A 22559-nucleotide genomic window follows, 5' to 3' on the forward strand; every position below is an offset into this window, starting at 1 on the left:
GATTAGAACTGATCTCTGAGAATTAGATCAGAATGTGATCTCTTTATAGGTCAAGCAGTTCTGCACCTCGGTTGATAGAAAAAGGTTCACTGAATGCGTCCATTTTTGTTAAATACTTATCTACTGCATAAGTCTCATGCGAACTTATGAAAACTAAGATAAAAAAGTAGTTCAAATCCTGTAAAGTGATTGTTATAAAATTCAAAACTTTGAATCTCAAGACACCCCTGCATGATCGATGGCATCTCATAATTTCATGTTTGTACGCCTTGCGTCACTGAGGACTAATAGCAATCATCATCATTGGCCGATCGTTCGCGGCGCAGTTGCACAGCAGGGTTCAATATGAAAAATCTAATACTTCCGCCTTCTGCTGGCATCCTCTCTCAGAAGCTGGTCTAAAATTTAACGGCCACTGCTTGTATCGGAATTCCCTTTGGAACCAACCCTCAACCAACTTCTGTCAGCATCGAGAACAACCCTATTCTAAAAGGAACCGACACTATACTTACCGGATCCGTCCTTCGATTCCTCACAGCCACAGCCAGTCAAAGTGTTTGTAAACTTTTAAACCACTTGTACACCCTATAAACAAGCCTTTCGGTTCTGCTGCAGCTTTTGGGGTCTCTCACTGTGAATGAATGGAGGGTGGCGAAGATGCGGCAGTTGTCTGTCCCGTGAAGGTGCTAGTGATCGTCATCTCATTGATGATTATGGTGATGCTGCTGCTGATGATGATGATGCCCCGAGTTACCTATACTAGGTCTGGCACTGTAATCGCTGCACCCTAATCCTAATTTTTCTGCCGCTCGATCATCAAGTCAGGTTTCAACATCAATCGGAGTAATTTCGTTCACTGGAACGAACTATCGAACGCGGATGCCACCGTTTGTTGTCGGCAAATAACGGTGCTCGGGAATGGTTCTACCAAGTGGATTCTGATTCTGCAGATAGCCAGTCGAAGAAGATTATTTCTGTTGGGAAGCATAATTAGTGTCCAAAGAGTGACTTATTAAGTGGAAGAAAACTCGCATCGAGGACCCATCTCTAATCAACCAAACCAAATTCATTCTAGTGCAATTCAAGTGTCAACCTCAAGCCAGTGAAAACTTAAATCCCTAGCAGGCAGTTGGATATTGCGTTCTGATTATGCTGTTTGAGGAAAATTACAGCTTCTAAACCACAGTTCTAGAACCAACAAGCTTCATTAATCATCTCTTGAAAATCAAGGTATGTCTTCAACCATTCAACTAGAGGTCGAACGAACTTCCCATTGTATTGAAAAAGAAAAAACTACACCCCCAGGATCGAAACCCTACTTTATTCATTGAAGCTGGATCAATCCGTACGGAATACGGTTGGCACAAACTTCAACCGTCGTCGTGCTTTGTCAATTGTAGCAGAAGTTTGCAAATAAAGTCACGGTTGCAACGTTTTCTCTATACCCATTCGTTATTATGGTTCTAAAATGAGTGACGATGATGATCAATCAATCTGATGGAGTCTGTTCTCAGTGATTGAAATGCCTTGTTAGAAGTTTATGCAATAAAGTGCAGTGATAAATCATTTTTTTAAATAACGCGCCTCATCAGCCAGGCTATTCACAATATTCGAGGTGCTCGTTTGACTTTTATAAGAATTTTATTTGGATTCGTTGTTTATGATATTAACAGTTATTCTGGAATTCAAATAGAAGAAGTTTCTGCTTGTCTTCAGATACAAATCGATGAAATTTTTGCTGAAACTACACAGCAAATAAATTTATGTTTACACGTGCAAAATTGTGTTAGGGTTTGTCAAGTCCAACGAAGAAGTTTAATGGCCAAAATTTTTTTTTTTTTTTTTTAATTTTATTTGAGACTTTTTAAATACTTAGTGTTCATTCGAGTCTTAACTTATGAACTACTTAAAATTAATTACATTAAGCCTTAAAACTACCACAATATTAAGATTTTTATAATTTTTTGATAAGACCACTTGATTTTATAAATTTTATTAGTTTATGTTCGGCTTCTGTTGTGTATGCCAAAATATCGCCTATCGTTGTTCCAATTTCGCATTCTTGCCTTTGATTTTCGTATTTTTTGCAGTCCAATAGAAGGTGTTTTACGGTTCTTCTTACCCCACAAACTTCGCAGTTCATGTCGCTTTTATCAATCAATGATCTGTTAGTTTCCCATGAATGTCCTATTTTTAAACGTCGAATTGCAACTTCTTCTCGTCTTGACGTGGTATTGTATTCCCAATGGCGTGTTGTGCATCTTATCTCCCTAAGTTTATTGTCTGCTGTATTTGTCCACTCATCATCCCATAGAATGCCAACTTTTCTTTTAATTTCTTTAATTATGTCTTGTTGAGGAGTAGGAATTAAGGAAGGTTCAAGAGTCAATCCGTTTCTAGCCGCAAGATCAGCCTGTTCATTACCAAAAATGCCCCTATGACTAGGGACCCAAAACAAATCTATATGGTCATTTTCTCGGACAATTTTTGTTATATTTTGGACCCAGGGGTGTCGACTGTCACATGATTCAACAGCTAGCAAAACGCTAGCGGAATCAGTGAATACGACGTGTGGTAAGGTGGCATTTTCTATTTTTTTTAATACTGTCATTAAACCGAAAGCCTCTGCGGAGAAAATACTGATGAAGTTAGGAAGTGGAAGGGATTGGGAAACGCAATTTTGGGGATGAAAAAATCCTGCGGAAACAGCGTTACTTGTTTTTGAACCATCAGTGAAGTACTTTAAATGATTTTGGAAATTTAGATCAACAATTTTTTGAAAATTTTTCTGGATGACAATATTTGGTAAATTTTTATCACGGTAAGCTAACATATTCCAATTGATTCTAGCAGGCGCTGAACTCCATTTGTATGAGTATTTTTGTAAGTTTTCCGAAGATGGTAAAACCCAGTTTAATTGAAATTCTAATTCTTGTTTCTTTGTTATAAAAAAAGAGTAGTTCATAACCCTTCTGACATTTTCATTTTCAACATTTTGAGACCTAATGAAAAATTTTGCAGTGTTAAACAACATGACATATTCAAAAGGTGGAAGGCCTGATTCAGCCATAATACTTTTGATTGGGCTAGAGCAAAAGGCTCCTATAGCTAGTCTAACAACTTTATTGTAGATTACTTCGAGCTTTTTTAAAAGACTTTTGTTACAGAAAATTAATACAGGAATGGCAAAAAAAAGTCTGCTAAAAACAATACTTTTTCCTATGTTAAGAATTACATTAGATTGACCTCCAGTTTTTATATTTGATATTGCTTTCAGTATATTGCATCTTTTAGAACATGTCATTACAGTTTGTTTTATAAATGGTAAAAAGCTCAAATTTGGTACTAAAACCACTCCGAGCCATTTAACTTCTTCTACATTGTTCAGAAGGGATCCGTTCAATTCTAAGATTTTTGGAATGACAGTAGTTTTTTTCTTTGTGAAACGCATAACAACAGTTTTTTCTGGAGAAATCCTAAAACCTGAGCGATAAGACCAGTTTCCTATTTTTGTAAGAGCTTTTTGCAATTTATTCCGCAATAAATTTCCTTTTTTCCGGATACATACAAAACGATATCGTCTGCAAAAACTAGAACCTTAACATCACGTGGAATGTAACTAAATACAGAATTGATTGCTATCAAAAACAGATGAACACTTAAAACCGATCCTTGAGGAACACCATTTTCTAAAAATTTGGTATCCGACATGCAATTACCAACAACAACTTTAAAAGTACGCTCTTGAAGGAAATTTTTAATGAATCGAAACATATTTCCACCAATTCTCCAATCTTTTAATTGCTTGAGTATCAGAAAACGCCAAGTTACATCATAGGCTTTCGAAATATCTAGGAAAACAGCATCGGTAATATATTTTCTCCTAAACGACTCTTTGATATCACCTATCAATGTTATTACATGCTCGTCCATTGATCTTCCCTTCTGGAAAGCTATTTGTCGTGGATCTATCAAATTTCTTTTGTGTAACTCTGATGCAAGTCGGGAAGAAACCATCCTTTCCATTACTTTGGAAGGGCAGGCAATCAAAGAAATCGGACGTATATTTTTAGGATCAGTATGAGTCTTGTTTGGTTTCGGGATAGGTACAACGAGTGACTCTCTCCATATTTGAGGAAAAATATTTTCTGTCCAAAGACGGTTGTATTCTTTAAGGAGTGTATGTTTTGCATGAAAAGGAAGATGTTGCAACATGGAGTAATTTATGTTGTCAGGTCCACAACTTTTACCTTTGCCCTTGTCAAGAGCTATCATTAATTCTTCAATAGAGAACGGATTGTTATATAATTCTTTTTCAGAAAAATTGCAAAAAATTGGTTGCTCTTTACTATTTTTGTAAACTAAAAATTCGGAATCATAAGAAGTACTGCTAGAGTTCTCAGCAAAACATTCAGCAAGTGTATTGGCTATTTTTAATGGATCATCAGTTAGTCCTTCAGTGGTTTCTATTATCGTTATTTTGGATGTTTTATTGATTCCCCGAAGCGCTCGAATACGCCCCCACATTTCGCAAGGCGATGTGTCAGAATTGAAAGTTGAAGTATAAGTATCCCATGATTCTTTTTTTGCGTTCCACACTATAGAACGGGACTCGAATCTAGCTTTTTTAAATTCTTCGAGAAAACTAGCATATTCAGGATGATCTTTCCCAATATTCCTAAGAGCCCGAAGAGCTTTTCTTCTTCGTTTAATAGCGGAGTAAACTGTTTCTGACCACCAAGGAACTCTTTTCTTAGGAGGGATTTCTGAAGTTCGAGGAATAGACTGTTGGGCTGCATCAAAAATAATACTACTTATTTCCTCTATTGTCGCTGAGCCCCCTGCTGGAAGATTTTCGTCAACTATTCTTTCGAAAGTATTCCAATCTGCTGCTTTTGTTATCCAATGAGTACGTCTATTTTTACTGTTTATATTTTCATTATCAATCGAGATCATTATAGGAAAATGATCACTTTCATATAGATCGTCTAAAACTTTCCATGAAAAATCAATTATTTTTTCTCCTTTGCCTATTGACAAGTCTATATTAGAAATATTTCCTGAGTTTATACAGAAGTGAGTTCCAGAGCCATTATTTAATAGAATCAGATCGTTTTCGTCAATTATTTCTGAAATAATATTTCCAGATCTGTTTGCTTCAGAGCTTCCCCAATCAGGATGACAAGCATTGAAATCTCCTAATATTAAAAAAGGTGGTGATAAAGATTTAACTAAATTCGAAATTTCAGATTTGTTCCAATGTCCATTTCGGAGGTAGAGGGATACTATATTTAATTTAAAAGGATACAAAATTTGGATTGCAACAGCTTGTAGTTGTGTATCTAAGGGCAATTGAGTATGTGGGATATTTTCTAAAACTGCAATAGAGACTCCACCCCAAGTTGAGTTGTAGTCAACACCTTTTTTGTCGTAAACAAAAAAGTTTTTTAAGTCGAAGGATTTCTTATGATGAGTTTCTTGTAGGACTATGATATTAGGGTTATGATCAGAAATAAGATGCTTTAATTCATTTCGATGAGAGTTTATACCATTCAAATTCCATTGTAAAATGTTGAAAATGAAAGTTATGAGAGAAAAAAAAATCAAATAAAACAAACATTTTAAATATTATCTATAAACTTATCATCAACATCATCATCGAACATATCGGCATCACTGCGAGAATCAATTGTTGGACTAGATTTCCGGATATGTTTGCTAGGTGGTTCTTTACTATTAGGTGAAAGAGGGTTTTTCACAGGAGAGCGTGATTTTGTTGATCGATTTATGTTCTGAGAGTATTGATCGTTTCTTCTAGTTTTAGGGTTTTGTTTAGTTTCGGTTATCACAATATTGGTATTTGATTTAGTTTGAGTATTTTCAGAGCTTTTTGGTTGAGTGAGAGGGACAATATCTTTTGAGAGAGTAATTGGAGATTTGTTAGTAATTATTGATGAGTCAGTTGAACTTGCGTGTGGAATAGATTGAGATTTGGGTTGAGTGTTTTCAGAGCTTTTTGGTTGAGCTTTCGAGAGAGCAATTGGAGATTTGTATGTAACTATTGGTGTGTCAGTTGAACTTGCGAAAGTAAGAGATTGAGATTGACAAGAGCATTTGCAACCACATTGGCGGATAGGAAGTGGGATAACTTGAGAAACGTTTAATCGATTTGAGATATTTCTTGAAGCATCTAAATATGATTTATGTGCATTTCGTTCAGCATAAATACGGCGAGCTGAGGGGTAGGGGATGTCGTTATCAATTTTTATTTTAACGATGGCTGCTTCAGATTTGAAAACAGGGCAAGAGGAAGATGTAACGGGATGGGGACCAGAGCAATTAATACATTCAGGAGGAAGTGCACATTCATCGCCATGAAAATCTTTTCCACAGTTTTTACATTTTTTTCCTTTTTCGCATTTGTGTGCGACATGACCATACTCAAGGCATTTTGAGCAGCGAATAGGACGGGGATAATATGTTCGTGTTGGTTTTTTTGTAAATCCGAATTTGATAAAAGCCGGAGCCGTTTGCTGTCTAATAGTCAGCACGATGCTATCAGTGTTGACAAGCTTTTCACCCACCTTCTTTTTTATACGGTCCACCTGTACCACGTGTTGATCTCGTAACTCTTCCAAAATGATTTTATCATCAACACTCTTCACCTCCGGGGCAAAAATTACTACCTTGCAGAAATTCAGCGACGGATGCTCGAAGGTTTTGATCCTAGTACCATCAGCCAGTTGAGATAGTTGAAGTAGTTTCTCACGTTTTGATCTGCCTCTTATTTTGAGAACAATACGCGCGCCATTTTGTTCTGCACGTGAATCCTCCACATCTCCAATTGAATTTATGATGGATCGATGAATTAGGAATGGTGATACATCGGCCAGGGAAAAATTTTTCTTATCACTTTCCGCTTTCTCTTTATCGAACTCCACAACTATGTAGCAAACTTCACCACGATTTGCCATTAACGATCCCAGTGCTGGGAAATCGTCTCCTCTACGAAACCCCTCTGTCGCCATAGCGACGAGGCTGGTTTTAAACGTTCAAAGCACACTCTACTTTTTTTCTAGGTTTTTTCGTTAACCTTGAAAACTCTTTACGAGCAAAGAAATTAAGAACAAAGAACAAAGACTTTCTCAAAACAACTGATTAATCCGAGGAAACGTCCGATCACGCTGCTGGTTGAGATAAGGAATGGCCAAAATTGGGATAGGGAAATAATAATGAATTAATAAGTAGTTTCGCTGAAAACAAAATGAATTGCCATTCATTCATTCAAATGTTATTTATGAAAGCAAGCGTTATATTTATTCAAGTACAGCCTCTAAAAGCTTTTTCGTTTTCTCCACTGGAACAGGGGCAAACTTTTTCTTAATAAACAAACAAAATCGTCATCCGGGATGATGCAAATATAGGGTTGTGGTTATAATTTTAATGGCATGTGCGGCGGAATGAAAACTAGAGAGAATTTATTTTATAGAAATTTGAAAGTAAGGTGGATAGACAGGCATTAGTGCGCCAATAGGAGAAAGCTTGAAAGGTGTTGAAATTTTAGGCTAGAGGGCATGTAGATGAAAAGCTCCCATGAATTGCTCCCGCCTTGCTTCCGTGTCTTCAGAACAATTTCTTCTTTGAGCATGCTTCCAAACTTGAAAGAATTAAAAATAAGTCAAAGTCCACTATAAAAAAATTTTAAAGTCTAACTTTTTTATTTCAATAGAAAGAGCAATACTTTATTTCTTTATTTCTTTGTTGGAGGGGAAAAAGCCCATATAAGTTGGATTGGATCCCTCTCATATGCGCATAAAAACCCTTATCTTTTGCATCAACAGATTACAATTTAAATCCAAATGATACATCGAGTACTTGAAATTCACACAATACAATCGAGAAATATTTGTACATTTAAGTATAAGCCTAAGTTTTCGTAACTCTATGTGAAGCTCTATGTGAAATTTACGTTTTAATGTGTTGCGGGATAAATGAAAATCAAAAGCTGACGATACGCGATTGAACGTTCTAAATATTCTAACAAGTGGTGGATTTTGAAGCATGTGGAAGGACCAGGAAATATTGAGAACGAAGGTTTTTTGGGCCTCACATTAAAATTTAAACTTTCTAGAACTTGGGGAAATTCAACATTACCGAGAATGATGTCAGAGGAATTTTTGCTTTTTGTACGCGTAATGAAAACGGAATGAATGGCCATCATGAAATCTAAGATGTTTGTTTGTTTGTTTCTTAATTGTTCCAGTAGAGTAAGAATACAATATTCTTTTCATTTTCTACTTCCGACATAAACATTTGTCATTCACGTTCACGTGGCTCCCGATGAACTCTAAAATGCTGTAAACGGCTAAAAATGAAACTCACACAATATGGGTGCAATGGCTAAACAAATTTAAGTAAAATTTCGCTAATTGACGCCACTCATGATGTTGAATTGCGCTGATCTTTAACATGCTGTAAATGGTCGAAAATTTCATTCGATTTTCAATGATTCACAAGATTACGTGAGAAGATAAAATTCAACCTTTAATCGTTTAGCCATTTCATCCAATACCCATGTTGAGGAAGCTCCATACGATTGTTAACGATTTACAGCATTTTGAAGTGCAGTGGAAGCCGCCATATTGGAATTCATAGCGACAAATATAGCGAAATTCGACATCTTCTAGTTTAGCCCTTTCGACTTATTTCCATATTATGGGATATAGGAACTTATGTAAGAACAAAGTGAAACAAAAGTAGCCTTTTTGATCATTTAAGTATCTTGAAAGCTTGTATGCTATTAAAAGAACATTCATTATTGCATTAGTCGTATGTTGTCTGTGAACTAACGTGCCTTGAACGAATTCGCGAAGTTTCTTGAGTTTCTGACACAAAATACTACTTTGGATACATAAACACTAGTTTTGGGAAATTCGTTCGCTCCAACATCGTGCGAGAGTCAAGAGCGAACTAATTCAAATCGTATGAACGTATGTGTGTAGTGCTAGCAGACTTGCTCTCGCTTTCCTAACAATAACGACGAATAAAGTCAGTTGATAAAGTAAAGTTGTATTGGACGGTTTGTCGAAAATTTGGACGCCAGTTTCGAAGAAGAAAAAACAGAAAAAAGTGAAGCGACAAATCCTCCGGACACAACAGAGGGGTTTCAAGAGATTACACTAGTTTACACTTTTTTTTGAACTTAGTAAACTAAAGGTCATTAGGTATCAATGTGAAATCGGGCGCCTAATGCGAAAATTAAACTCAAAAAATTATCAGGAGAACAGTTTTTGAGTTATGCTCTAAATATGAAAATTAAAAAAAAAAATGCTTATGCTTATGCTTAGGATACATACACAGCCAAATGTTGTCAGCATCCCGGCGAGTAGTAAAAGTACATTTACTACTCATCTTAAGACGGCCGGGCCCACTGTGCAGTATTGGACGCAGAGACAACTGGAACACAGGGAGGAAGAAACATGAACAACAGTACCATACGTTTCCATGATTATAAAATCTTCGAAATATTCATGTTGGAAGCACATTCGCTAAAATTTATTGTGCTCCTTGATGGTGGTCCATGTGGATTCGTCCTTCTGTGGGTGGAAATGAGGTTTTTCTGCACGGAAATCCATAATATTATGGATGAATATGAATTAATGAATATTGGAAGAACAATGAAAAAATTAGTACCACTACAAAATCTTTTGAAATCAACTCTTCCAAAAGATTTTGCGGAATAATTGTGAAAATACACATCCATGACTGACTGTGTATCTGAACAATTTCAATGTGTCGCCATAGATATGAATCATAACGAAGAAATTCATATCATTCAATAACTTACCGCCAATTTACTCTAGCAGTGAAAGCTTAAGTAATTAACGGAAATTTTAAACCTGGAATATGAATTATAAAACACATAGATAAATTTTCGGGTTCCAAGGCACAGAAAAATCGAAGAATTCCCTAGTTTTACGACGATTTCTGACGTAATTATTAAGTGTATCTCACTTTTCACCAGCCATTTGTTATCAAATCATAATGGTAATTCTAACACAACTTTATACACGAAGCCCAAAAATGATTCCAACATTGTACTTCCTCAATTGAAAAAGAAGGTTGAAATAGAAAAACAAACTCTTCAGCATACCTTGCAAATTGCTGGGGATCACAATCTCTTTATAAATTAATAAGCGGTATTTCAGAATTTTTAATATTGTAGGCTCCTGAAAATTCTCAGGCAGATACTCCTTGATTTCAGCATCAGTTCAAAACAAATGAGTGAGAAGGATAATGGAACGAACTCACCAATTGTTGAAGTAGCATGTGTGTTTCCTCTTGTAGCGAATCATTTAACGATGTCACGAGGTGGACGAAATCAACGAAGAATCGGGTCGGGCACAATCAATTAAACATGCAAATATTGATCGCTATGCATTATCCACTTATCCCAGAAAAGATCACCATTTTGCAATAAAACACTACTTAAACTTCGAAAATTTAATTTTCACCGCGACGGAACGAAAAATGCGACAAACCATCGCCTACTTCTTCCCGAAAATTTGAAAAAAAAATAAAAAAGTACTTTTACATAGATTAAAATATCTCGGACTGGATAGCAGTAATTTGAAATATCTTTTTTGCATATTAAAGGTGAATGAATTTTCTATCGATCATTTCAACTTAATTTTTGCGTATAATCAACAGTATTGTTGATATTCTTGACTTTATGATAGGAAAAATTATAAAAAACGCAAAAATTACTATTGCGGTAAAGTAATCATAACTTCTTCAATTTTCAACCGATTTTGATAAATAACTACTTGAAATTTTTGTTTTGAAATGACATTTATGGTCAATAGAAAATTAGATTATTAAAATGTTACCATCGAGTCTAGAACTTCCGGTGAAACAAAATTTTCTCTAAAAAAGCGTTTTTCATAATTTTTTTTATCATAAAGTCAAGAATATCAACAATACTGTTGACTATAGGCAAAAATGAAGTTGAAATGATCGATAAAAAATTTAATCGCCTATAATAAGCAAAAAAAAGATTTCAAACTACTGCTATCCAGTCCGAGATATTTTAATCTAAGTAAAAGTACTTTTTTTTATTTTTTCAAATTTTCATATTTGGAGCGTTACTCAAAAACTGCTCTACAGAGAATTTTTTTAAATTTCGTTTTCGGATTCAGCCCCCGATTTCACATTAAAAATGTTGGTCGATAAAAAAGTTCACGATTTTTTTTTAAATTATAAACTAGTGTTATAAATCAATAACATGCAGGTTTGAAAAGAATAGCCGAAGCCGCCATCTTGAATTTCTAGATAGCGTCAGAGTACCAACATCAATTTCTACATGTATAGCCTTTTCAGTCAATACCAATATTGTAGGGCTTTTATTTGATTTTCAGCGATTTACAGCATTTCAAACTTAAGCAGAAGCCGCCAATTCGACTTCTTCTTGTTTTGCTCTTTCACCCAATACCCAAATTATGGGCAAGGTTGCTGAATACACAGAAAAATCAGTAATATTACAGAATTTTGAACAAAATTTCGCATTAGAATTTTCAAACATTTTTTACATCTTTTACAGAATTCCAAAATAATAAAAAAAAAGTTCACTTAAGACACTGCATGACTTTAATTCATGAAAAAAGAAAGTTCCAAGTTTGTTGACGTTTCTCATGATTTCTCAACGAACTTCATAAACATAGAGTCATAGAAAACCGACGCAGAATTTGAGGTTTAAATCACAGAATTGGAGAATGTTTTTATCAAAGGCGCAGAATTTTGTTTTCGGCTCTTGATTACGGAGGTTACAAGCTATTATCAGTTATATTCAGGTTTGAGAAGATAAAAATTCAAGATTGTATCAGATAGGGGGCATCCATAAATTACGTAACCCTCCTAGGGGGGGGAGGGAGTAAGCTCGAGCGTTACTAATTGTGACACAGGGGAGGGGGGGAGGTATGCTCATCGTTACGTAACGATTTTTTCCTTAAAATTTTCAGTTTACCTAATCGCAGCTATTTTGATGTCATGCCATTTTCGCAGAATGATAAACATACCAAAATCTGCTTAAAATGTGTAGGCTTCAACATGATTGAAACTGGTTTGTAACCGTTCCCAATTAAAGATTCTGAGATAGACTCCGACAAATGCGGATTGAATATCCGTGAAATAACCGTTGGAAAACCGAATATTAGGTTCAATTACTCCCAAGAACTCAGTTCAACCTGTTACCGTACACACGTACTGGTAGCAATCGTTGTAAATTTGTAGAACCCATCCCATGTATATATTTAATTAATTTAAATAAATATTGTATTTTTAAGGCTCCTTTTTTGACAAGTTAGGTACATTGTTAAACAGTTGTTGGTTGTCTGGTAGGAAGGTTATTTGATTATGTCCGTTGTCCATCCCTAATTCTAACTCCTACCCCTCAACACTGAGCGCACGATAAATAAGCGTAACGCACCATAACTCGTGCGCTCAAAATGAAGATGACGTGGAGATGACAGCTGAAGTTCCGGAGAAGAAGAAGGAAGGAGAGAAAGCGGCGAAGATGAGATCCGTTGGTCATTCTAAGTTTGGCTACGATCGAGGACGGTGCGTCGTTGTCCAAGATCAAGAGTAGTGCAAGTTCGGTGACCGCGTGGAGCATTAAACTGTGTTGGCCGAAATCCATCAGACAAACCGTTTTTGGGAGGGTCGCCAATTGCCCCCATTAATCGGATTCCGGTCAAGTGGCCCAGAGAGACGACCTTGTCAAGCGGTCCGAACCCGAAGAGCACCATCAAGCCGAACCACGCCATCCAGCAAAATCCAAACTGCGCACCGTCCTGCAGATCCCAGCGGCACGCCGTCCGTAACCATACGGCCAGCCGTATAGCCAAACTGAGCGGCACGCCGTCCGTAACCATACGGCAAGCCGCCTTGTCAAACCGAGCGGCACGCTGTCTAGCCGAACCAGATAGCACGCCGTCCAGCCAGATCGAACAACCACGTGGTCCCGAAAATCCGAGCGACTCTCTTCGTCCAGCCGAACCAAGCGGCCAATCGTCCAGCCGAACCCGGCGATACGTCGTCAAGCCGAAACAGGCGGCGCGCCGTTTGGTCCTACTATCCGGAAACGCCGACGAACCGAACCGGGGAGCTCCCTTTCCAGCGGAACCGAGCAGCACGCCGTCCAGCCGAACCAGGCGGCCCGCTGCTTCACTCCATCCGGGGACGCCATCTATCCAAGCCATCCGGGTACACTGTCCAGACAAGCCGGGGGGTCCACCCACCAACCAAGGTAACAAACACCTTCCTTTTTTTATTAAGTGGCCTCCGGCTTTGGCTGTCGACCAAGCCCAGACCCAGCAACCTAACCTCAAACCCATGAAGCCCATCATGTGGCTAACTCAACTTGCCCGGGGGATCATCTGCAGCAGATCGGCCGCACCGTAATCCCTTTTCAATTTATGTTTTTTGTTTGTTTAAAAAAAAAAACTTAAAAATAAAATAATGTAAAATCTAAAATATATAAAATTTACTTCTTTCGAGCCGATATACCTCGGAAGGGTTCTGGGGGGGAATTTTCTGGGGCGCGGTCCCTCTCCCTAGTGACCTTTTGTTGAGCCATCCCTTTGCAGCGCCGACCCTGAGTGTTCGAGCCGCCTGAGCTAGTCGATCGTTACAAACCTTAAGACGGAAATCTTACTATTTTTTTCTCAATTGATTTAAAAAAAAAATGCAATTTTGATTATTCCGACGAATACTACTAAGTGGAATATATTTTGCATAACAAGTTATACTCCTTTAACAAACTAAAGTAAACAAGGTAGATCATCAGTGAACAAGTACAGAGCAACTCGGATTAAGACAATCAATTTATTTTATCAAAAAGTTATCATCATTGAGTACTAAGAAGCGATTTGGAAAGATATAAATTCCGTTTTGTAAAACGTTAAAAAAAATTATGTTAAAATCTTTTTTTGATCATTGATGAATTACATCATTGTTTCGTGTTTAGACACTCAAATAGTCTAATGCCTTATTGGATGAAACTTGAAAAAGTAGATCAAAACGTTTAAAAATGCATTTTAAAAATTTTTGCCGAAAGCTGAAAACCAGTCACTATAGATGCATAATGAGAAACCCCCCGAGGCAGTATGAGCACCATTAATGAAGGCATAATGAGCGTTTTCTGCCGGGGATTCTAGCAGCGAATTCGACTCGATGAAGTCAACTGAGTAATAGTGCTACAGCTTAACTTTTATCGTCTGACGATTTGGTCTATTGGTAAGATGTCGGAGAGGTAATCAGTAGGCTCGAGTTCGAATCCGGGTCGAGGTGATTTTTTTTCATTTATTTCTTTTTTTCATGATTATGATTGCACTAAACGGTGAGGCGTAGATTCATCAAATAAGGAATAACAAAATAATCTAGGTCTGTTTGTAGAATTCAAAGAATTAACACATGCTCATACATTATGTTTCTGGTGTTATGTTTGACGGATGATGCTTTGATGCTATTAGCCGTATAATCTTCTATTATATAAAATTCTCTTGTAACGGTGTTTGTAGTACTACTCCTCCGAAATGGCACAAACGATTCAAATGAAATTATTTTTAGAATATTCTGTAGACATGCGAATCGGTTTATATCGAATAAAAATAACCAAAAATCGTATCAATTGTCCGTTTTAATTCAATTTGTAGTTTTTTCAATCAAATTAAAGTCATGGCTTCCATTTTTTCGAGATTTTTTTTCCTTTGGGCGGTTTGTTTTTCGTCTCCAAGGTCAAGGCGTCGCGGGCCAACGTCGTGAGAGGATAGTTACTATGGCATAGCATACTGATCAGTGAGAATATTTTGGCGCGTATTTTTCAACTAAGCATATTTTCAATGCAAGTGGTGGCGATCCCAAGTAACACAGATTATGCCAACTAGCATTAGGAAGTTTTATTATGGTTTAATTATGGCATTTTTTTGTGCAGCTCGTTTTATGACGGCTTTATTATGGTCATGCAGAATGCTTATATTTTTTTTCGACCATATGTTTGCAGATGGTTTTGAAAACGCTAATAAAACTTTTATTAAACATACTGTTTTAGTTATTTTGAAAGAGTTATGAATGCTTTTTTAAAACTATAATAAAACACAAACTTAGACGTTTGCTTCAAGCTTTCTTTTGCATGTTCTATAATAGCACTCAGTGCCTGATTATTAAACCGCCATAAAACTTAGTGACAGTTCTCGATCAAAATGTCAAAACAGGACACGCTCAGATTAGATAGCACATATTTGAATTGGAACTCCCATTTTTACACATTTTTGGTAAGTTATGCGTGTTGGTTTTGAGTTTAAATTTAAAAAATACATCTTTGAAAACTTGAAATCACCGAAAGTGGTATGAATATCTTTACAATATGAGTATTGAGTGAAAGGGCCCAAATAGTAGGAAAAAAAGCTTGACACCATCATTAATTCAAGATGGCGGCTTCCTCTTTTATTTTCAAAGCTGTAAATTACTGAAAATATCGTGAAACCTTCACAATATAAGGTGAAAGTAATAAACGAGTAGAAGTCAAATTTCGTTGCCCGTCGCCATCTTAAATCCAAGATGGCGGCTACCACTCAACTAAAAAATACTGTAAATGACTGAAAATCGCATAAAATCTATATTATAGGGGTATAAGTTAAAAGAAATCAACCGGTAGAAGTTGAATTACGCTATGTTACGCCATCTTGAAATCCAAGATGGCGGCTTCCGCTAAACTTTAAAATGTAGTGAATGACTTAAAATGACATGAAACCCAAATTGGTAGTGGGTGAAGGGGTTTACGAGTAGAAGTCGAATATTGCTATCTTACGCCATCTTGAAATCCAAGATGGCAGCTTTCTATAAACTTAAAAAATGCTCTAAATCATTGAATGAAACCTCCAAAATATGGATATTTGTCAATTGGGATAAGCTATAAAAAGTTTATTTTTGCATTCTGACGCTATCTTGAAATTCAGGATGGTGGCTTCAGCTGAACTTAAAAATACTCTAAATGAATGAAAATAGCTTTAAACTCCCAAATATATTGTATTGGGTGCTAAGGCTAAATGATAGAAGTCAAATATCTCTTTTCGCGTTTCTCTGAAAATCTGTAAGTGACTGAAAATCCCACAAAAACCACCACAATAAAGACCCCGTTCGTTTTTGGCAACATTCGATTTTGGAAACATCGAATTTGGCACATGTGCCAAAATCAGACGGTTAACAGAAACAACATAACCTTATAGTTTTCGCTAGAATAAGACCAATACAATTTAGACATAATAGCATGATAGGAATAAAAGAATTACATAAATGGCAAAAAAATCAAAAACTATAAACAAAACAAGAAAAGTTCTAAATGCATTAGAAACATAATGATAAAATAATAAAAGTGATTTAAAATTGTCTAAATTGTTTTAAAATAGTAGTTTAAATGTAGTATTACGTGAAAAAAAGTTGTGTTCAAGCGATTTTCATTGATTAACAGCATTTTAAATTCAGTGGAAGCTGCCATCTTGGATTCCAAGATGGCGTCGGATAGAAAAAAAATCGACATCTTCTAGCTTAGCCTTTTCATTCAATACTCGTATAGCGGTGGTTTAATGCGACTTTTTGTCAGCAAAAGTTGAGCGGATGCCGCCATCTTGGATTTCAAGATGGCGTCGGATAGCGAAATTAGACTTCTACTCGTTTAGCACTTTCACCCGATACCCATTTTGTTGGGGTTTCATGCGATTTCAAGTCATTTACACCATTTTAAAGTTCAGCGGAAGCCGCCATCTTGGATTTCAAGATGGCGTCAGACAACGAAATTTAACTTCAACTCATGATTTATTCCACGGGTCATTGAAAACCAATCCCTTTTCATTCAAAAAGTCTGTCCTCATTTACTGTACTAATGATTAACAACTCGAAATGAGGAACTCAACCTTAGCGTGTAATTGGTTTGCTTGCGAGAGAAACGTCAAATCGTAGCTTTTTTTGGGGTCATCATTAAACCATAATAAAACTATGAATTGACTCACGCCATGTTGATTGCAAAATCGAAGGGTACAAAATGACGCCATGTTGATGGATTCACAATGCCAGCATTGGAAAATTTTTTTTCAGGCCTTTTTTCCATCAATCCCATCATGATTGACCATCAGATTTGACGAGGCGCATTTATTTTAAGATACTATTTCATATACATTTTACCTAAAATCTTGACTGGCAGTAGAAAAGACGCTCATTATATGGGTAAAACATTAGTTTTTTTAGCTATTAATTTTACCAGATTCATATCTGAATAATGCAATCATCATTCATCAACCATTACGGTTGCTGGAAAAAATAAAAAAAAACTCCGAGAACTGACAGAACCGAAAAAAACTAAAATTTCTAACATGTTTTATAATAGCTTTTTAAAAGCTTTGGTGACCAATATTGATGACTAACAATGATTGGTCATGATGACGTTCCTAGGATAGGGCCAAATAGCCTAATTTTGGCTTTATTAGAGTCCAGGTGATGTTATAGAATGTACTTTAGCTTTTTATGAAGATTAATGCTATGGTCCAAACGACATTTTGCTGACCATAATAAAGCTAAAATTGTTACTTGGGATATGAACCTTTATGTGATTTTTTTTCTTCTTGATTCCTAGCTCATTTGTACAGCACATGTTATGAATGACGCCTTGATGTGACTCAGATTGACATTTTGCCGATCCAATAAAACATATAAATTTTGTTTTGCCGAAATCTGAAATTGAGTCAGGCATTCATTTTTAGAGACTTTCTTTTTTTTGAAGGGTTTGTTTTTCATCTCCATGAGCGAGGCGTCGCGAGCAAACGTCGCACAGTGGGCCAGGAACCACACTTTTGCGGTCAAAATTGACTGCAGGCCAGAGGCTTTGTTGTAGCTCATCGGTGTCTTCGACAAAGTTTATCGAATATATTTGCGCTATACATTGATGGATTTGAATTAGTTCTATTTTTCTCCGCAAGGTGGCGCCAAAATCTAACTTTTTACAGGAGCAAGATACAGGCATGGTTTCTTCAACAAAGTTGTTTATTATACCTTTAACATCAACTTTGTAGAACATTGTTAAGCTCTATGTTGGGTACTTACCTTGCAAAAATGATAATTTAAGAAAACCTTGCAAAAAAATTGTTTTTTTCGCCTATTTTTGTTTTTAGCTATACAATACCACAAATTTTCACAGTATTCGATTGGAATAGACTCAAACAAGATATTCTAGTGGAAAACTTTTTCCTTTCACAGATTTTTTCTGTCAAAATCGCAAAAAATAGGTTAGAATTATACATTTTTCGAATTGTAATAACTTGCTTGCGAGCAATTTGGCGCACCTCATTTTTTGAGAAGTGACAGTTGTGATTATGATCTAAATGTATGTAAAAAATGTCGGCGGGTTCTCATGGGTTCCTTGCCAAATGATTTTATAAAGTTGGTTAATTTTCAATACAAATTCACATATTAACAGACCTTTTTCAAAGAAAACATCCGCATTTCTCGTAGAAAAGTCGAATTTTCGTTGATTTATTATTGCTTTAGTCCATTGCGATGCTTAATTAAGCGATTAAGCACATTTGGACAAATTTATTAAAAAATAAAAAAAAATTTAAAACTGTTTTTTAAAATTATGTTCAAAAATTTTGATTTTTACAAATTTGACTAAAAGTGCAAAAAATGTGCTGAATTATTTATTCAAGCATCGACTCAACAAGCAATAGATTCATCCAATAACTGAACGAAAAAAAACGACTTTTCTACGAGAAAAGCGGATATTTTCTTTGAAAAAGGTCTTTTAATATGTGAATTTGTATTGAAAATTAACCAACTTTATATAATCATTTGACAAGGAACCCATGAGAACCCACTGACATTTTTTACATACATTTAGATCATAATCACAACTGTCATTTCTCGAAAAATGAGGTGCGCCAAATTGCTCGCAAGCAAGTTATTGCAATCTGAAAAATGTATAATTTTAACCTATTTTTTGCGATTTTAACAGAAAAAATCTGCGAACCGAAAAAGTTCTCCACTAGAATATCTTATTTGAGTCTATTCCAATCCAATACTGTGGAAATTTGAGGTATTGTATAGCTAAAAACAAAAATAGGCGATAAAAACCATTTTTTGCAAGGTTTTCTTAAATTATCAATTTTGCAAGGTAAGTACACAACATAGAGCTTAACAATGTTCTACAAAGTTGACGTTAAAGGTATAATAAACAACTTTGTTGAAGAAACCATGCCTGTATCTTGCTCCTGTAAAAAGTTAGATTTTGGCGCCACCTTGCGGAAAAAATAGAACTAATTCAAATCCATCAATGTATAGCGCAAATATATTCGATAAACTTTGTCGAAGACACCGATGAGCTACAACGAAGCCTCTGGCCTGCAGTCAATTTTGACCGCAAAAGTGTGGTTCCTGGCCCACTGTGCGTCGTTGCAAGATAATAGTAACCAAAGCATACTGTTCATTGATCGCTGGAAAAATTCAAATATTTGGCGCCTGTTACTCAACCAAGTACCTATATTTCTTATGCACGTGGGGGCGATATGCAACCTAGATGTGTTTTTTTCCTTGCTTATTTGTGCACAGCACATGGTAATAATGACGCCTAGATGTGAAACGGATTGATATTTTATCGATCGATGTTCCGGAACTTCCGCAGAGTCTCTAAGTGGCCATTCCGGAAAATGTTTTCGTCGGGAAGCAACGTCCGAATCCATTTACCACCCAAGAGTAGTTCGGACAAAAAGCGGGAATGTGTAGAACCTGTTTTTAAAATGTTCAATAATCGTCTTATTTCGAGAAAATCGTTTAAAAAAAGTCGTTTAAAATAAAACCGTGTAAAATAAGATCGTTTAAAAAAAGAATCCAGTGTAAATAATTTTAAATATTAATACCATTTTTAATTCGTGTTTTGCGGACGTTTGAAAAATAGAAATTGGAAAGCTTTACATTCAATTTCGTATAATCCAATACGCCTAAAACGCTAGACACATTAACTGAACAAGAGTCTGTCCTTTGAAATAGATTAGAAAGGATTGAAGTTTTTAAAGGCCGAATGAACTTTTCGATTTTTTGAGAACGGAAGTTGAAATTATCAATAAAATAATCTACTTTTTAATAAGAAAAAGTGGTTATATGCATTTTCCGGAAGAATTTTTAATTAAGAAAGTAGACTATAGCAAGCGCAAACTTTCAACTTTAACAAAAAATGTATACATTATTTCTTCATCTAAGAATTGATGGGCCCAAAAAAAAACAATCTGGTTAAATAAACTCAACTTTTTTTTTTAATCATTCACCAAAAATGGAGAGAAAGGATATCCCGAGTGTTGAATCTGAAGCGGATATTCAGAATTATTATAAAAGTCTTTGTAAATCAAGGTCTTTTGGTTGAACAGCATTCAGTAAAATTGAAGTACCAAACATTAATTTATTCCGGAGAATAACTTAGGATGTGTATATTACTGAAAGTTTATAAAACAGACAAACAAGAACAAGTATTAAATTCATTTTAAAGTCTTTTCACTGACGCATCTGAAAAAAACGTATGTGTTTTCACTTGCCCCAATAAATGGGACAACGTATTCTTCGATATTTATTTTTGTCAACATAACTACTATTTTTATTGAAAATATTAATTTTTTCAGAGAATATGAAAGTTGAACTGTGGTGATATTCGTTTGCATTTGTCCCGGTGTTTCATTTATGAACATTAAGATTTACAGTAAAACAGACACCTTACATTTATTAAAGTTTTGTTTATATGATAATTTCCAGGAAACAAAATGAACTCATGAAACCGTAGAATCCTGAACAGATTATTTCCTTTCGATCTATAAAATTTAAAAAAAATCTGCTTTTCAATTAAATGTTATTAAATCTTTAAAATATGACATAATCCTAAATAAAATCCCAGATCATCACCAATAATGTTCAGGAAATTTTGAATTCAGATCATCCCAATGCTTCAATTAGAAATTTTAAAATAATTGGTGTACATATCTAAGCATATTTTTTCCTCTTTCCAAAACCAATCGTTTCGTTGATTCATTGAGTTAAAGTTCAAAGGAATTAATTTGAATTTTTTTCTTGAATAAATAAAAAAAATGAATTTGCAATATACAGATTTAATGCCATGACATGTGCTGTTTGGGAACACTTTTAGTTGAAATGTGTAACGTCTATAAGTTTAGTATCAGGCGAAATTTTTTTGAACATGATTTTGATGAAAATTTATTTATTTATTTACATAATATTCCGTCTCACGACATAACTTGACGAACATAATTCCTAAAATTCACTCGGTCCATGGCAACCGTTCTCCAATTTCTCGGGCACCCCACGTTCGCCAGATCACGCTCCTCATTTTGATGAAAATATGGATTTTATTTCAAACTGCTTAGGAGGATGAGGACGGTGAAAAAAAGCTATTTGAAAATGGTTAGTAAAAAATCTTTTCTTATGTTTTTTATTTCTTCAGCTCTAAAAAAAAATACACCATCCAAAGCTAATTGGGAGTAGAAAGCGCTGCGTTAGGCAAAATATTCGGCAAATACTCCAAAAATTGTCCGGATGTTCAAAATTATATTTTAAAAAAAGATTCATACGCAATATATTCCAATAAATAAGATACTTTTTATTTTGGTTTAAACCTTTATTTGAACTCGAACAAAACGGAATAAATCTACTAAATGGAATACAACAAATGAAACATACATATTATCAACATACAGTTTTTTATGGAACAAGTAACAAAAAAAAAGGATTTTAAAAGACCCGTTGAATTGAGTTAAGTTTTTTTTTATAGAATTAAGCGGGACAATTCGAGTAAAGGGAAAGGAGGGAAATGTTAAACAAAACCAGGAAAAATGGAAAATGAACGCCAAGTTGAACATGGTAATACGAAGTTTACCGGGTTTGCTAGTGTAACAATAAAAAATCAATCATAAACGGTATGTGCAAAAAAAAATCCCCTCGAACAGGAATCGAACTCGAGTCTACTGATTACCTCTCCGACACCTTACCAATAGGCCAAATCGACAGACGAAACAAGACAATTTGTAGCTCTATTGTTCAGTTGATTTCATCGAATTGAATTCGCTGCTAGATTCCCCGGCAGAAAATGCTCATTATGCCTTCATTGATAGTGCTCTGTTCGCCTCTAGTGAACAAATTAAAGTAAAAAAGCGTTTTAAAATTGATGAAGGTGAAAAATCAAAAATTTTATGATGTTGAAAATTGAGAAACAATGTGTAGATCATGTTGCAGTGCGTAAATTTCAGATCAAAATGATTTAAAGGTCATAAAAGCTTATTTGGTGGTGCTCAAAAATTATAATATTTTCGTCACTTGAGAACCTAGCTGGTTATTATTTAATATTTCTGTAAAGATGAAAAGGATATTTTTTTTTGTGAAAAATTAATACTATGGGTAGTACGAAACAAGTCCTTATGAAAATTTGTTTAAGAAAATACGTACTTATGTAGAAAAAAGGA

The 22559-nt window shown here is 35.4% G+C and overlaps 1 protein-coding gene across 1 annotated transcript in view; it reads left to right on the plus strand.

Annotated features, from left to right (window-relative positions):
- Positions 1–633: 633 nt before the first annotated feature.
- The window catches only part of LOC129757722 (cuticle protein 8), a 52890-nt gene continuing 30964 nt past the window's right edge, over positions 634–22559 (plus strand). Inside the window, exon 1 of the mRNA XM_055755010.1 lies at positions 634–1230. The gene's annotated coding sequence lies outside the window, so the exon portion shown is untranslated. The remainder of the gene's footprint in view (positions 1231–22559) is intronic.

Source organism: Uranotaenia lowii, chromosome 3 (assembly GCF_029784155.1).
Source record: "Uranotaenia lowii strain MFRU-FL chromosome 3, ASM2978415v1, whole genome shotgun sequence".
Lineage (NCBI taxonomy): Eukaryota > Metazoa > Arthropoda > Insecta > Diptera > Culicidae > Uranotaenia > Uranotaenia lowii.